Below are 16,401 nucleotides of genomic sequence, written 5' to 3'. Positions count from 1 at the left end.
GGTTTGAATTGGGTACAACATTGAGCTAGCCAATAGGTCTATTATGTCAATTCATTAACGACGTGAGATAAAAGGAAGCACATCAAACACGGATCCTTACCTTATATGCAATGACTTTCACAGCTTTCACAACAAAGTTTCAGTTCCCAGGAAGTTTCTAAAATGTACAGCAAAATATTTCGTTAAAAGACGTATAAACTCAACACGCGATCACACATGAAACTCGCTCCGTACTAAGCAATTGCAATAAGATCTGCTGATAAGCCAAATGCCTGTAGCAACTACTAAGTTTGATGCTCACTTGTTTGTTTAGTAGATCTTTCGTGTTTGTGGATTGAGTCTTTCAATCCTCCAAGTGATTTGTGTCTAACAAATCGAATAACCTCCAGTATTATAAATAACGTGCAGCTAATGATGAACGCGTGACTGACAAGTTTTTCAACTTGTAGTACGCTCACCAAGCGTCTCTCGATCCTAGATTTCGGATAAACACGAATCTTATGCTTTCGTGGTCGAATAACAGTGCTTCCTCAAATATATATATATATAAGTTTAGTTTTTCTTACCTTCAAATCAGCTGCTCCTCAGAGCGACACACAAAGATTAGACCACACGCTTCCTTTCTCAGAAAATCCCAGCGTCGTTCCCAGTCGTCCTCGGCGATTTCGGATGTGACGTCACCTGTCAAGCTTGTCGGGAAAATTCGCCTATCGCGCTGGGTTCCAAGCCTCCTCTGGTCACTCAGATAGCGCGAACAGGCCTGGGTACGAGGCTGAGAAAATCCCTTTTCTGATTTACGTCATCCTAACCATTTCGTACTTGCGGGCGCAAACAATAGAAACGTCATTATTATTGCCCCCGCAGGGTTCCGGCCCAGAGGCCGGAACCCGAGGAGGCACCCTAATGTCCCCCGCGTAAAGAAGAAGTATCGTATTACTGTTAGCATGGATAATAGAAAGACTGGATAGGAAACTGGCTGACGCGATCGTTTCCAACATAGTGGAGAAATGTGACGTCACATTATCGAGAGCCATTCAACCTCATTCGACGTTTTGCGCGTCTTATGTTTCCTCGTCTATTTCACTATCTCTGTCTTCGACTATACCTATTGGCCATGTTTTGAAGTAAAGGATGAAGAGGACTTGCTCTTGGAGAAGACAGTTAGAAAGTACAGAACCGGTAGAGGCAAAAGACAGAGTAAATGATTATGAAACTAGTGAGAGCGACGGATGACTCCAGCGCCCGCGATAATTTTATGCACCAAACAGGAAGCCTAACTACATAAAAAGTATGCAAAAACTTACATGTATACAGCTACAAAACACCTATAAAAAAGGCACAGCCTAATTTTCTTCAAACCACAAGAAAACCGGAAATAATTTTGACCCTTTTCATCAGGGTTTTCACGATTTCTTTTCTGCTTTTATCGACAAGCTCAGCGAGTGCCAAATTTTATAAGTTAACAATCCTTGACAAAATGATTTTATTAGCGGTAAAAGTACCCAGCTCAAAGAAGCGTTTAATTTTCCCTTCAATTTTATTTACGGACAACCAGTGACAAGAAGTCGTATTTGAGAAATATAAAAAAGCGGGGAAAAGCTCACAGCAGAGAAAGGAAATTTGCTTGCGGACCACCGTGGAAACGCCGTTTCTAAACTTTTTCAAATCAATTTTCATTGTGAAGCAAGTTGTTTTGTTAGAATCAGGTATAAATGTACAGTGACCCAAGGTACTTTTCAGTCAGGTCTTTGAAAAAGCGAACTGTAACGCTTTTAAAAATGTTCTGTAAAACGGTTAATTGTTAATTACTAGAATACAACTCGGAAGCAATCTCTCCTGGTAAATAGTAGAACCTTCACTCCTTTTTTTATTAGGAAACACTGGTCTTCCATAAGGCTTATTAAAACCTAGAAATGTATTATCTTTGAAATACTGACCTTTTTTATGATGAAAAAAAGTTTAAGTTTTTGTGTAGTGTTAATGATGGATAGGGAATACTGTAAATCACCTCTGAAATAAACATAAACACTGTTCCCAAAGAAAAATAGAAGCTACTTTTATATATGAAAAAAAAAAAAAAAAAACAGTAACATCAGGGGTTATGGGGTTTTTGTTTAGTCTGAGGTAAGTGGATGAGGGATTGAAAAAATATGACTGTCTGGTTACATTATCATGTTGTTGAAAACAAAATGCATACCCCAAACAAGTACAGGTATATGTTTTATTAATTTGATTTAGAATATACCTTGGTAAGGTTTATCATCTACAGGTACATTGCTGCTTTGGATCTCTAAAAAAACGAATATAATAAAAGTGCTAATCAAGTCCACCTTTGGTTTGAAAAACAATGTGATTCAGATATAGACGTTTTTTTTCCAACTTAAACACATGACTCTATAGCTAATACAAGCATTGACCCTCAAACACAGTTAATTTGTCCCTCTCACAAAGAAGTAATAAATACACTTCAGAAGTGATAAATAAAGTTTCTTATCATAAATGATTTAGATGCCACCTTCTGGCTCTCATGCATGACAAAAGCAACTTTGTTGCTGTTTAATACAGAAAGATTGATTGATTTGTGCCCTCTCAGAAGAGTACTTGACCACAATTTTACTGTCTTCATTGACTATGTGTGTTAGGCAAATCCTGCAAGAAAGAAAAACAAAAGGAAATCTAAAACACTGTTTAAAAAATAACAACAACACTTAGGAGCCTAAACGGAGGACAAAAATGTCAGTAGGTGTTTTCCCATTGATGCAATAATTATTTATAGTTTATGTAAGGAAAAAGTACAAATTTTTATCGAGTCTCTTCAGTGTCTTCGAAAACAAGTTGCGAGAAGCGACGTGAGGCGATTGTATTCACTGGATATGTAATATAGTGGTTTTATTTCAACATTAAAAGATGAGCGAAATTAACATACTGCTTTACGAACAATATAGCAGGATTAATCTAGGATATTACTTGAGTGAAACAGTTCTCAACACACACTTGTCGGTCGATTGGAACTTTACACACCGTGTGTGTACACTTGCTCGGCGCCAGCTCCGAACGTAGTTAGTTTCAGCCATTTTCAAATGAAATTTATGGCTGAAAAATAACAGCATTCAGACTGTAACTATGCCTATGCCACAATTCCATCCTTAAAACATCGGTCAATCGTAGTTAAGAATAGAAACAAGAAGAAACCTTCATAATAAAGGCGTCCCAAAACAGTCGCCAAGTGTACTAAAATGGCTCTGGTGAAGTCAATTTTTGGGACGCAATTTTCTCAAAGACAAGGACAAATAACACAAAACAACAACAAGAAGTGCTTACCTTGAAGGTTCAAGTGTGGCTTTGAAGGATCGCCATCGCCGTAAGACAACAAACGAAGGAAAAAACACCCACCAAAAATTAAAGTACCACTAAAAAATCCGAAAAAGAAGAACATGCAGGCAAAGAAACCCTACATTTCGACTGGTTTGCGCCACATTTTCGCCATCGTTTCGTCACAAATCTCCACTATGATGGAACCATCCAACGCCATCTTGGAGCACGAACCAACCAATCGGCGATAAGAAATCAGTCCACGTGACATAAGTTTCCTATCCAGTCTTTCTATTATCGCCCCCGCAGGGTTCCGGCCCAGAGGCCGGAACCCGAGGAGGCACCCTAATGTCCCCCGCGTAAAGAAGAAGTATCGTTTTACTGTTAGTATATGCGAAGCTTTCCCGATTTGATGAAACTAGGCGCGCACGGTGGTCCCGGTTAATTTTCTGCGCGTGCGCGTGGCTCAGCAGCCGCGCAAACTGGGTTTGTCAACGAGTCGCATTCGCCGAATTGTGTCGTACACAAGCACAACAGGTGACTCCAAATCCTCGTCCGGGAAGATTTTCCACCGAAACTCCTCTAGAGCGAGAACGCCGACTTCAAATTCAGCGTGAACAACGAAGGAGAAGACGTCAACAAGAAACCGCGGAGTAGAAGGAACATCGATGAGCACAGCGAAGGCAACGCCGACAACAACAGACAGAGGAACAGGAGATTGGAATCAAAGGAATTATGATCGTTTTACACTGTCGAAAACCCAGATTTCTTAGTTTGCCGGTTTCCCCGCAGATATATAGATCAAAGTCTGCAAAGTTTCAGCTCCGTATTACGGCCCGAATAACAATAATTTTCAGGCGAACTGCACCGGGCCATATTTGTTCTTTGTTTTTGTCTTTTTCTAAATGCGGGCGGCGAAATAATGCTAATTGTGCTTTTCAATACACTGTTAACAATAACACTACATAATACGCAAAAAAGAAGAAGAAGAAGAAGAGAAAGAACAACGTATGGACCTTTAACACGATATTCGCGGTTGGTCACCCGTCCAGTTCGTAACCCCGACCGACAGGGCTTAACTTGAGTGCCGTTACCAAACCGAGTTTCGCGAAGGTTATTGCGAGATACATATTTCTATAGAGTTAAAAAGTTATTCAGCAGTACTGCACAATTGTTTGGTATTAAAGAACTTGATTTGTCAGACACAAATCAGCAACGTGGATCGACAGAACTTTAAACTGGTTTTGTCAACGTGGATCGACAAACTCGATTCAAACCATATCAGGAATAGCTCAAATTTCTCAAAACCCAGTCAAAGACAAGAAAGGTGCTATCGTAAAATAACCGGGTTTTGTTCTATGTTAAGGTATTCAGGGTTTAATAAACAGTGGTCCATGTGTTTTTAGGGTTAGTTTATGGCGAAATCCCGATTATTTTATTTGATACAAGGACATGCCAGAAAAAATGAACTGGGAAATATCTCAAAGGTGAGAAACTTGAAACAGTGGTCCATGTTTTTGTAGGGTTAGTTTATTGCGAAATCATTTATATCAGTTGCGTTCGACGTTGCGTTCAAGAATGTCACACTCGAAGCCAAAGCATCCGTTCGACACATTAGTTATAGGAAATTTAGTTACAAATAGATAATTAAAGATGGTTTTGCTGTTTAACACGCGTTCTATTACATTTGCAGTGTTGGTTGAACTCATTATGAGATGTATAAAAAACAATTGTCCATCCTAGGCATGTCATGTATGAGGATTTTCATTAACCCAGGAAACAAAGTGTAATAATTGAGAAAACACAAAAGAGAACAAAAGAATTACACTCAGAAACTCTAATACGAAAACTGCATTTCAAAGGTTCATGGCAAATACATGGACAACCACAAGGTGTCTTCATTCGGGTTTTAAAAGGTCGGGGGCAGATTTAGTGACAACTATAACTAGTCCATGCTGTTAGTATATGCGAAGCTTTCCCGATTTGATGAAACTAGGCGCGCACGGTGGTCCCGGTTAATTTTCTGCGCGTGCGCGTGGCTCAGCAACCGCGCAAACTGGGTTTGTCAACGAGTCGCATTCGCCGAATTGTGTCGTACACAAGCACAACAAGTGGCTCCAAATCCTCGTCCGGGAAGATTTTCCACCGAAACTCCTCTAGAGCGAGAACGCTGACTTCAAATTCAGCGTGAACAACGAAGGAGAAGACGTCAACAAGAAACCGCGGAGTAGAAGGAACATCGATGAGCACAGCGAAGGCAACGCCGACAACAACAGACAGAGGAACAGGAGATTGGAATCAAAGGAATTATGATCGTTTTACACTGTCGAAAACCCAGATTTCTTAGTTTGCCGGTTTCCCCGCAGATATATAGATCAAAGTCTGCAAAGTTTCAGCTCCGTATTACGGCCCGAATAACAATAATTTTCAGGCGAACTGCACCGGGCCATATTTGTTCTTTGTTTTTGTCTTTTTCTAAATGCGGGCGGCGAAATCACAGGCAGACCAACCTCTGTTAGTGGGGGCAGTTGTTGATTGAAATCTGAGCAGCGATCTATTGTTGTTTATAGAAGAAATACATATGAACAATACGGTGGCTATAATTTGTTCCAAAATGCAGAATTTAAAGCAAATTTTTCAATAAAAGTTTGAAGAAAATGTTAACTGAGTCATGTGTCATGTTTTTTTCGCCATCCTGTGCTGTTTTAAGCGCTATTTTGCGAGATGAGTATTTGACCTCGGCGGTTAGAACTAAAGAAGGAGACAAGGCAGGCAGCAATCAGCCGCCGGAGCGTGATCCAGTCCAATTTAAGCAGGAACTGACGCCAAACTATTTTATTTCTTACCTCGGAAAAGCCGGCTCCCGATCGACTAGATATGTATCCATGCCCCATCCGAATGAGAGCTCAATCCTTCCAAAATTTCTCGAGAAAAGCGATCCTGAAGTTGCAAGACCAGCTTTCGCAACATGACCGGTGCAAAAAACTCAACCAAAGGCATTTGAGTTATGCGCGTCGATTCAAATCCACCAATCAACGTATCGCGACCATTGGCAGTTCAAAGCCACAACCCTGCCCCGCACAGGGATGTTTGTTTGGTCGTGATACGAATGAGAGCTCAATCCTTCCAAAATTTCTCGAGAAAAGCGATCCTGAAGTTACAAGACCAGCTTTCGCAACATGACCGGTGCAAAAAACTCAACCAAAGGCATTTGAGTTATGCGCGTCGATTCAAATCCATCAATCAACGTATCGCGACCATTGGCAGTTCAAAGCCACAACACTGCCCCGCACAGGGATGTTTGTTTGGTCGTGATACGTTGATTGGTGGATTTGAATCGACGCGCATAACTCAAATGCCTTTGGTTGAGTTTTTTGCACCGGTCATGTTGCGAAAGCTGGTCTTGTAACTTCAGGATCGCTTTTCTCGAGAAATTTTGGAAGGATTGAGCTCTCATTCGGATGGGGCATGGATACATATCTAGTCGATCGGGAGCCAGTTTTTCCGAGGTAAGAAATAAAATAGTTTGGCGTCAGTTCCTGCTTAAATTGGACTGGGTCACGCGCCGGCGGCTGATTGCTGCCTGCCTTGTCTCCTTCTTTAGTTCTAACCGCCGAGGTCAAATATTCATCTCGCAAAATAGCGCTTAAAACAGCACGGGACGGCGAAAAAAACATGACACATGACTCAGTTAACATTTTCTTCAAACTTTTATTGAAAAATTTGCTTTAAATTCTGCATTTTGGAACAAATTATAGCCACCGTATTGTTCATATGTATTTCTTCTATAAACAACAAAAGATCGTTGCTCAGATTTCAATCAACAACGGCCCCCACTAACAGAGGGTGGTCTGCCTGTGGCGAAATAATGCTAAATGTGCTTTTCAATACACTGTTAACAATAACACTACATAATACGCAAAAAAGAAGAAGAAGAAGAGAAAGAACAACGTATGGACCTTTAACACGATATTCGCGGTTGGTCACCCGTCCAGTTCGTAACCCCGACCGACAGGGCTTAACTTGAGTGCCGTTACCAAACCGAGTTTCGCGAAGGTTATTGCGAGATACATATTTCTATAGAGTTAAAAAGTTATTCAGCAGTACTGCACAATTGTTTGGTATTAAAGAACTTGATTTGTCAGACACAAATCAGCAACGTGGATCGACAGAACTTTAAACTGGTTTTGTCAACGTGGATCGACAAACTCGATTCAAACCATATCAGGAATAGCTCAAATTTCTCAAAACCCAGTCAAAGACAAGAAAGGTGCTATCGTAAAATAACCGGGTTTTGTTCTATATTAAGGTATTCAGGGTTTAATAAACAGTGGTCCATGTGTTTTTAGGGTTAGTTTATGGCGAAATCCCGATTATTTTATTTTATACAAGGACATGCCAGAAAAAATGAACTGGGAAATATCTCAAAGGTGAGAAACTTGAAACAGTGGTCCATGTTTTTGTATGGTTAGTTTATTGCGAAATCATTTATATCAGTTGCGTTCGACGTTGCGTTCAAGAATGTCACACTCGAAGCCAAAGCATCCGTTCGACACATTAGTTATAGGAAATTTAGTTACAAATAGATAATTAAAGATGGTTTTGCTGTTTAACACGCGTTCTATTACATTTGCAGTGTTGGTTGAACTCATTATGAGATGTATAAAAAACAATTGTCCATCCTAGGCATGTCATGTATGAGGATTTTCATTAACCCAGGAAACAAAGTGTAATAATTGAGAAAACACAAAAGAGAACAAAAGACTTACACTCAGAAACTCTAATAAGAAAACTGCATTTCAAAGGTTCATGGCAAATACATGGACAACCACAAGGTGTCTTCATTCGGGTTTTAAAAGGTCGGGGGCAGATTTAGTGACAACTATAACTAGTTAATATACGCGCGAGTTACTAGGGTGCCTCCTCGGGATTTCGCCTTTGGGCGAAATCCCTGCGGGGGCAATAAGACAAAAATATATTACATATTGGAAACATACAATCCATCATTCTAAGAAACTGCAATTTTACAGCTTATTTAAACATGATTATAAAATTTCAAGTTATCTAGACTTAATCAGTAATTCAACCAATAGGAAAGACTTAGTGAAAATTCGCATAAGTAACCAAAAACTCATGATTGAAACTGGATATAATCAAACTTCCCGCAATGATAGATTCTGCCCTATTTGTAACTCTGCTATCTCAAGACGAATTTCATTTTCTCTTCCATTGTCCAAAATATTCAATCCCAAGGGAGAAATTCTACAATCAAATCCAACAAACTTTTGTCGACTTTAATCAGCTATCTTACACAGAATAATTAATTAAATTGATGAATTCACAGAATTTTCCCGTAAATTCACATCTGTTGAAATTTGTCTCATTATGTAATGATTTACGTACTAATTTGTCATCAAATCATGCTGATGAAATTTGATTGACTGTGGTAATCATTGCATTGCATTATCATTTACTTATAAATTGCAACTTTATGTTAAAGCCTTTGCAATACCGTAACTACATAACTATAGTCATGCAAATAAAGCTTATGTTGTTGTTGTTGTTGTTGACAACCGGACTGGTGACAAATTTCAGTGGTTGTATTACGAAAGATAGTTTTCCCTCAATTCCTCCCAATTTTCTACTGATCCCCTATAATTTTATCAAGGTACTACAAATTTCAACATTACATGAGATTGAGGCAGTTTACAAGTTTTAATCCTCTACTAATCCCATGGAATCAAATTACCCTCCCCTCCCCTCCCCCCTAGCTCCGAATCCCTTACACCTTTTGTTAGCTTGTGAACAAGCTCTCTGTTTGGGTAAAGGGTGAAAAAAAACCTCGTGATTTTTTCAGATCACACTTTCCCCAAACAGAGAGCCTATTTACAGGCTACCCTTTTGTCGCTTGCTACGCAGGCTAGACAAATTGTCGCTTTCCGTGCTCATCTGTAAGCAAGAGAGGATGCTCTCTTGTCAGTAAGTAAACAGCTCGGCTCGGAGTTTTTCTCCCCCCGGGGTGGGAACTCATTGATGGTTCTGTTTGATCAATATCGATATCTTAAACAACCGAAGTAGATGTGTGACTGGGATGGGTTCTAGCGTTGCTCTTTATGCTGCTTTAAAGTATTGTTTAGTAGCCAGTACCGCGCGCTGGCTCCACTGGGAGCAGTTCCTGAGGTAAATGTAACCCCAAATTACAGAAGGATACCACTAGTTGTAATCAAATGTTGCCATCGCCCAAATGCACCGTATTTTTAACGTTCAGCGTAAGGAGGAAACAAAAAATCTGGTTTTGGTGCTGGCTGCAGAGCTAAGGGTCTGTGAAACATCTTACGAGCATCTCCTAAAATGTTGGTGAAATCACGGTCCAATGTTTTCTTTCTGTTGAAGAATTTAAGCCCCAACCTCTCCCCCTCTAGGGATGTCTTTGTTCCGGCTCTGAGATTTGAAGTTTTCTGTGATCTGGCGGCAATATAATCCCCAGTCTCTTAACGGCCACATCCCTACAACGGACTCAAAGAGGACCAAAGATGGGGTCCCCGCTTTAAGCTCGTTTCCAGGGCGTTTTCCGGAGAAAATGAGAGGGGCGGGAAATGCTTTGCTTCACTACCTTTATTTGACTTTCTATATAGGTAGTCACTTCTCCATAACAGACACAAAAGGTGTCCGGGATACACGGAGTTGACTGCAGTGCTTCAGTCGAACCCCCAGGGTATCTTCAGGTTTGACACATTTCCCCGCTCATTATCATATCAGTGCAGAATCAGTGTATAGCTATACTATATGCCAGACGCTTCCTTTTATTCAATGATTACCCCTACCCTTAACTCTTCTAAAAACCCTCTTTTCAGGCGATAGAAAATGAAGTTGAATTTAGAGTCGGTATATCTTCAATAATTGAATATCATTTTGCTGGTATAAACGTCGAGGTTTCTTTTCGGAGAATGAAATGCCACACGGGGGTACTTTCAAGTTTCTATAATGGCCTTCACAGGAAGACTCCGCCCGAAAGGGGTATCTTTTTCAGGCTTCAGGTCAGTATGAAAGAAAAGGGATGTCACCAGTTGAAGAAAGGGTAAAGGGGCATCTGTCAGTTTCGGTCAGGAGCCCATAACCCGGACCGCGCAACTTCCATGAGCTCGTGTCTGACGGCGTTTTCATGGACCAGTTTATTTTTCGAAGGGTTTTGGCGCGAATTTTGAATATCTTTTAAATTCCACAAACCAGTCAGCAAAACCTACAGACCTAAAAATGATATTTTTTGCCTTTTAATAACGTTCAGTTTCCTTTTTGGTATCTTATACTTCGAATGCCCTCAGAGACATGGTGGAGATTCTGTGTTCGCGGGAAAAAGTGCCCTAAAATGTGTCTAAAAATAAACTGGTCCGTAAAAACGCCGTGACATAGGCCTAGTATGGGAGTTGCTCTCTCCGGGTTATGGGCTCTTGTTTCGGTCTGTTCAAAGGCCCAAAGTGCTCAGCATGCTCAGAGATGTATTTTATGGCTGTAAAAAATTCTAGAGCACGTTCTGGTTTTCTTATTTATTCATATTTAAAAGACAGTGTATTTACAGCAATTATTTTCCCTTTTCTCGGGGAATATGTTACATAATCCTACACGGTATTATTCACTGCCTGAAAAGTTGGTGGCGGCTTTGATTGTAATAGAGGCGGAGTGCGGGGTTGAAACAATTGGTAGCTGATAACAATAACAGAACAATGGAATATATTTTTTCATTCCCTGCTCATATCATATTCCACGGCTCAACATGTTTAACCATCCTACTAAAACTACACTAGTCAGAATTTTTCGATTTAGTGTACTTACCACATTTTCTTGGACGTCACTAAATCTTCGGCAGCTGTTGTCATAGCGCAAACTAGATATTCGCATGACTTACCGCGTCACTTTTAAACGAATTTGACATTACATCTCCAACGTTTACCTGCGAAGGTCCTTGTTTGACTCGTTGGACAACTGACAAAAAACTCTGTCGCGATGGGAGGTCCGAAAGAAAGTTTCCAAAACTACTCTGCCTTAACGTTAAGAATAGTATTTCTCTGAGTTACTCATCTCTTTCTGGTAAACCGACTGTTTGACCACTCCACACGAATTGACAAATTTCCATATTTTAGAATTCAACCTCAAACAATGCGACTCTCTTGGGAATAACCATTTATAAAGAATTAATTAAGGTAATTCCCTTGAAAATGATGTACTATTCAGATTTTTTATGTCCTCACCCCCTCCCCCGAGCCCCGCCCTTTCAAGACTTTCCACAACTCGGGCTTAAAAGGAAAACAAAGGTGGCAGCCCCCCTGACTGTCTTGGGTGATGTTACACGGGACGATTCGCAACGACAATTTTTAGCGCAACACAGCGTTGCAACTGTTGGAACAATGTTGTAACTATTCGAAACAACGTCGCAACAATGCTGCAACGCTGTGTTGCGCTAAAATCGTCTGGTGTAACATCACCTTTAGAAAACCAAAACTGTATATCAGTTGCCGACACGAAGAATTAGGTTGTGAAGGGAGGGGTGACTGGGAGGACCACACAGTAAGAACTAAGTTGTGAAGGGAGGGGTGACTGAGAGGGCCACACAGTAAGAACTAAGTTGTGAAGGGAGGGGTGACTGGGAGGGCCACACAGTAAGAACTAAGTTGTGAAGGGAGGGGTGACTGGGAGGGCCACACAGTAAGAACTAAGTTGTGAAGGGAGGGGTGACTGGGAGGGCCACACAGTAAAAAATTACCAGAGATCGAGACACTGGGGAGCTAATTAAGCTCTACTGACAGCTAAATAAGAAAGCTAACTAGCCGAGCTAACTAAACGTTTCTAACTAAGCGTTTCTTTACTAAAATCCAAGATCAGATCAAAAGTCCGGATCATTGGGATTTTTCGTTAGGAAAAGAAACGTTGTATCCAAATGTGAAAACATGTTTTTCACTTAAACACCAGTGTGGAGACAGGTTTTTCCCTTCACAAAAGACTCAGAGAGGGGGTCCCCGCTTTAACCTTGTTCCCAGGGCGTTTCCCTGAGAAAATGGCAGGGGTGGGGACTGCTTTACTTCAGTACCTTTACCTTTATTTGACTCTCTCTGTGTGTAGTCACTTCGATTGGGAGATTGCTGGGAAAAATTTATGTGTTCCTCACTCCCAGCAAGACTGATGGGAGAGTTCCAAGCCAGCAAGGTGTACCTAGAACTTGGAACCTGACTTACTGGGAAGTTTCCCAGCAGGGGTATCTCCAGCCACTTCTGGCCGGTTTGGGTGAGGCCACAAGACAAAATTCAGACCTTCAGTGGGGGGTAGAGGGGGGCATAGAAACATGGGTGTGGCCAAAAGGCGAATTTATCCCTTCAGGGGGTGGGGAAGTTTCTGGCAAAAAAAACTCATGCCAGATATTCTACACATCAAATCCCAACAGACACCCACAGTTATATTTTTCCAAGCAACACTTTCCATCTTTGGACATATCACTTCTTCCAAACTCTCATCCAGCAAAAATTGACCTGAAGAACATATATTTTTTTAGAAACAGCTCTATTGGGTGCCCCTGATGCATGTGATGGCTGTAAAAAATTCTGGAGCACGTGCTGGTTTTCTTATTTATTCATATTTTAAAGACGGTGTATTTATAGCAATTATTTTCCCTTTTCTCGGTTATTTTTGTTCTTTTTAAGGGAATCATTTGTTAAATAATCCCTCACAGTATTATTCACTGTCTGAAACGTTGGTGGCGGCTTTGATTGTAATAGGGGCGGGGTGCGGGAGTTGAAACAATCAGAGCTGATAACAATAACAGAACAATGCGGCAATATATTTTTCCATTCCCCTGCTCATGTTCCTCTGAACATGTTTAACCATCCCACTAAAACTACACAAGTCAAAATGTTTCGATTTAATGTACTTACCACATTTTCTTGGACTTCACTTTCTTCGTCGGCTGTTGTCGTAGCGCAAACTAGATATTCGCATCACCGGCCGCGTCACTTTTAAACGAATTTGACATTACATCTCCAATTTTTACCCGCGAACGTCCTTGTTTGCAACGTGACTCGTTGGACGACGGACACAAAACTCTGTCAAAGTGGGAGGTACGAAAGAGTTTCCAAAACTACTCTGCCTTAACGTTAAGAATAGTATCCCTTTGAGTTACTCATCTCTCTCTGGGAAAACGACTGTTTGACCACTCCACACGAATGGACCAATTTCCGTATTTTAGAATTCAACCTCAAACAATTCGAGTCTCTTGGGAATAAGTATTTCTATTTCTAAATGCTTATTCCCAAGAGAATTCCCTTGAAAATGATGTACTATCCTCACCCCCTCCCCCGATCCCCGCTCTTTCAAGACTTCTACAACTGGGGCTTAAAAGGAACAAATTGGTAGCAACGCACCTGATTGCCTTAGAAAACCAACACTGTATATCGGTTGCCGACACGATCGACGAACTAAGTTGTGAAGGGAGGGGTGACTGAGAGGTCCACAAAGTAAAAAACTTACCAGACATCAACGACATTTTGAGGAGCTGACAGCTAAATAAGAAAGCTAACTAGCCGAGCTAGCTAAACTGGAGAAACTCAGAGTGCGTTTCTTTATTAAAATCTAAGGTCAGATAAAAAATCTGGATCATTAGAATTTTTCGTTGGGAAAAGAAACGATGTATCCAAATGTGAAAACAGGTTTTTCAACAGGTTTTTGCCTTCACAAAAGGATAAACGGACGACGGTGAAAACTCTACAATGCTCTCTGGGAAAGTCCTTTTCCTGGGGACACTCGCGGGATGCGAGAAGGCACGGAATCCCTTTCGCCTGTTGAATACCCTTGAGACAACAATTGTACACAGAACTTGGCTCCAATGTAGAGATTTAATCCAAGACGTAACCAGGATGTAACCGAAGAAATTCACACAAAGCACTTGTATTTAAACCTAAGCTAATGATGCGATACAGATTACATCATAACTCAACGAGTCAAAATACCCGAATACAAAATCATTTCTGAAAGACTACTGGTGGAGATGGAAGCTTGTAGTGAAACGTTAATTACTTCCAAAAGTTACACAAGTGGATAACGGTTCCTCACAGGTTGATTACAGCTTGGAGGCTGCTACAATCATGACTTGACAAATACGTTTACGCTCAATAAATATCAACAGGTTGTTTATGGTTTGGAGAAGCTAAGACTAAAGAATAAAGAATTTCTACATTGGCTTTTCATATTTTTATCAGCGAAAACAAAATAACTTCATAACAATAAATCCTCTTTTCACATTCCTCCACCTTAAGTTTCAGCTGTCCTCAGCTGAGTGGAGAGAAAAAAAATGAAGTTAAAACGATAATTATCGTAAAGAGAAAAAACAAAAGCGCAGCGAATAAAACTGGAACCTTGTATTTTGCGTTTAGTTTTGAATTTTTTTTTAATATTTGTTTTTCTGGTTTTTGAAATTTTGTATTTGATTTTGTGCCTGAACCGCGGCATAAACCGAACTAGCCGGAATATAGTGGCCTCGGGGGTCCAATTAACAAAGCAATAAAATAAACAAATAAAATAGAGTACGCTAACTGGAATTTGTAGCGTTTGAGCAAAGGACACTTCGTAAGGTCAATTCATGTGCATTCCTTTTTTTTTTTTTTTGCAAACTTGCGTAGAGCCATCCGTTCACACGGTGTCACAACAGGGCTAAAGATGCCGTGAGATAGCACAGTTAAGACCAGATGTTGCTTTGAATGCGTATGACTAATTTAGTATAGAACCTTACCCTGTGGCTGGGGTTGTTTCAATTGCCCAACAAAGTCTCCCAGGTTCTTACACTGTCCTAAGAAACCAAATCGTTTGTCTCCGAGTTCCTCGCTGTGTATCGATTGCCGACACCAAAAGACCTAAGTTGTGAAGGGGAGGGGTGACTGATTTGGCCAAACAGTAAAAAATTACCAGAGGTCGAGATCTCCTGGGGAGCTAAGCTCCACAGGTAAATAGCAAAGCTAACCAGCCGAGTTGAAAAACTGCAGAAACTGAATTAAGCAGTCGTATTTATACGCAGTTAAACTAATGAATAGTGCGACAGGAAAAAGGGGTACAGTAAACGGCAAAGTTACGACCAACTTGCAGATAAAAGGTGCCAACAATAGAAATAAGAATACTTGATATTGAAACAAACCACACGCGAACAAACCTATGAAATAGCAGTCCTACGCATGACTAAAAGCGAGTAAATGTAAAACTACAAAATTAGTGATTTAACCCAGTGATTGAATAAGCAATTTGACTACAAAATTAGAATTGAGACCTTTGTAGACAGTAAGAGTAAACTGATCAGCCAAAAGAATAAAAACTACAACTGTGTAACTATAATAAAAGCATCAAAAACTATATCATATTGTCAATAGACACGTCTAAAATGACTCTGTAAAATATGGTATAATAATAAAAATAAGAATTGACTACTGATTCCTGATGTCCTTCTCAGGTGACTACTGAACAAGTTACTACCGCACAAGGTGTGCACACGACTAGTCTTCTGATTCAATCTACGAAAAGTACACTTGATTTTCTCTTCGGGATAAGGAGTTCCTACGCGATAAACGCTCCACTTTGTATTTGTTAAACAAAAAACTGAACTGAGTTCAACTTCAGATAGGAACCGCTTCACTGCATTCGCTTCGTATCTATACAACAAAAACAGCAAAAAAAAATCGTTAGCAAGCTAGTAAAAGGAAAGGATAGTGATTTAAGCCGGCGAGGTACAATATTCTAAATCTGTTAGAGAAAAGGATAATATTTAAACTGATAACTTCATTCTACAAAAAGCCTTATTGTAGATTATTGATTCTTTCATACCGTAAATCCTCTATGAAGCCCCCCTATCCAATAAGCCCCTCCCCCCCAAATTCAGGGAAGAAAATTATTTCCTTTTAAGCCCCCCTCCCCCTATTCTTAACTAACAGACGTATGGTAGATGTAATAATTAATCACGATTGTAACACCTCACGTGAACTGATCCCGTATGGTTTATTCACGTCCTGGAAGTTCAAATTTGTTTTTGATCTTCGGCTGCGCGACCTCCAACTTCACATGCTT

The 16,401-nt window shown here is 40.4% G+C and overlaps 1 protein-coding gene and 1 pseudogene across 3 annotated transcripts in view; both read right to left on the bottom strand.

The window, feature by feature from the left end:
* Positions 1-625, bottom strand: part of LOC140923199 (uncharacterized) — a 28,092-nt gene extending 27,467 nt beyond the window's left edge. For 2 of the 3 annotated variants that reach the window (XM_073373276.1, XM_073373279.1), the window contains exons 1-2: positions 567-625; positions 101-157 (exon numbers count right to left, since the gene is read on the bottom strand). The gene's annotated coding sequence lies outside the window, so the exon portion shown is untranslated. Of the gene's footprint in view, positions 1-100; positions 158-301; positions 539-566 lie in introns of those variants that run through there. The other variant, XM_073373277.1, reaches the window with a different exon arrangement.
* Positions 626-14,170: 13,545 nt separating this feature from the next.
* The window catches only part of LOC140922484 (uncharacterized), a 41,684-nt pseudogene continuing 39,453 nt past the window's right edge, over positions 14,171-16,401 (bottom strand).

Source organism: Porites lutea, chromosome 13 (genome assembly GCF_958299795.1).
Source record: "Porites lutea chromosome 13, jaPorLute2.1, whole genome shotgun sequence".
NCBI classification, from domain to species: Eukaryota; Metazoa; Cnidaria; class Anthozoa; order Scleractinia; family Poritidae; genus Porites; species Porites lutea.
Note: the sequence above shows the minus strand (reverse complement) of the source record. Positions and strands in the feature narration are given on the sequence as shown.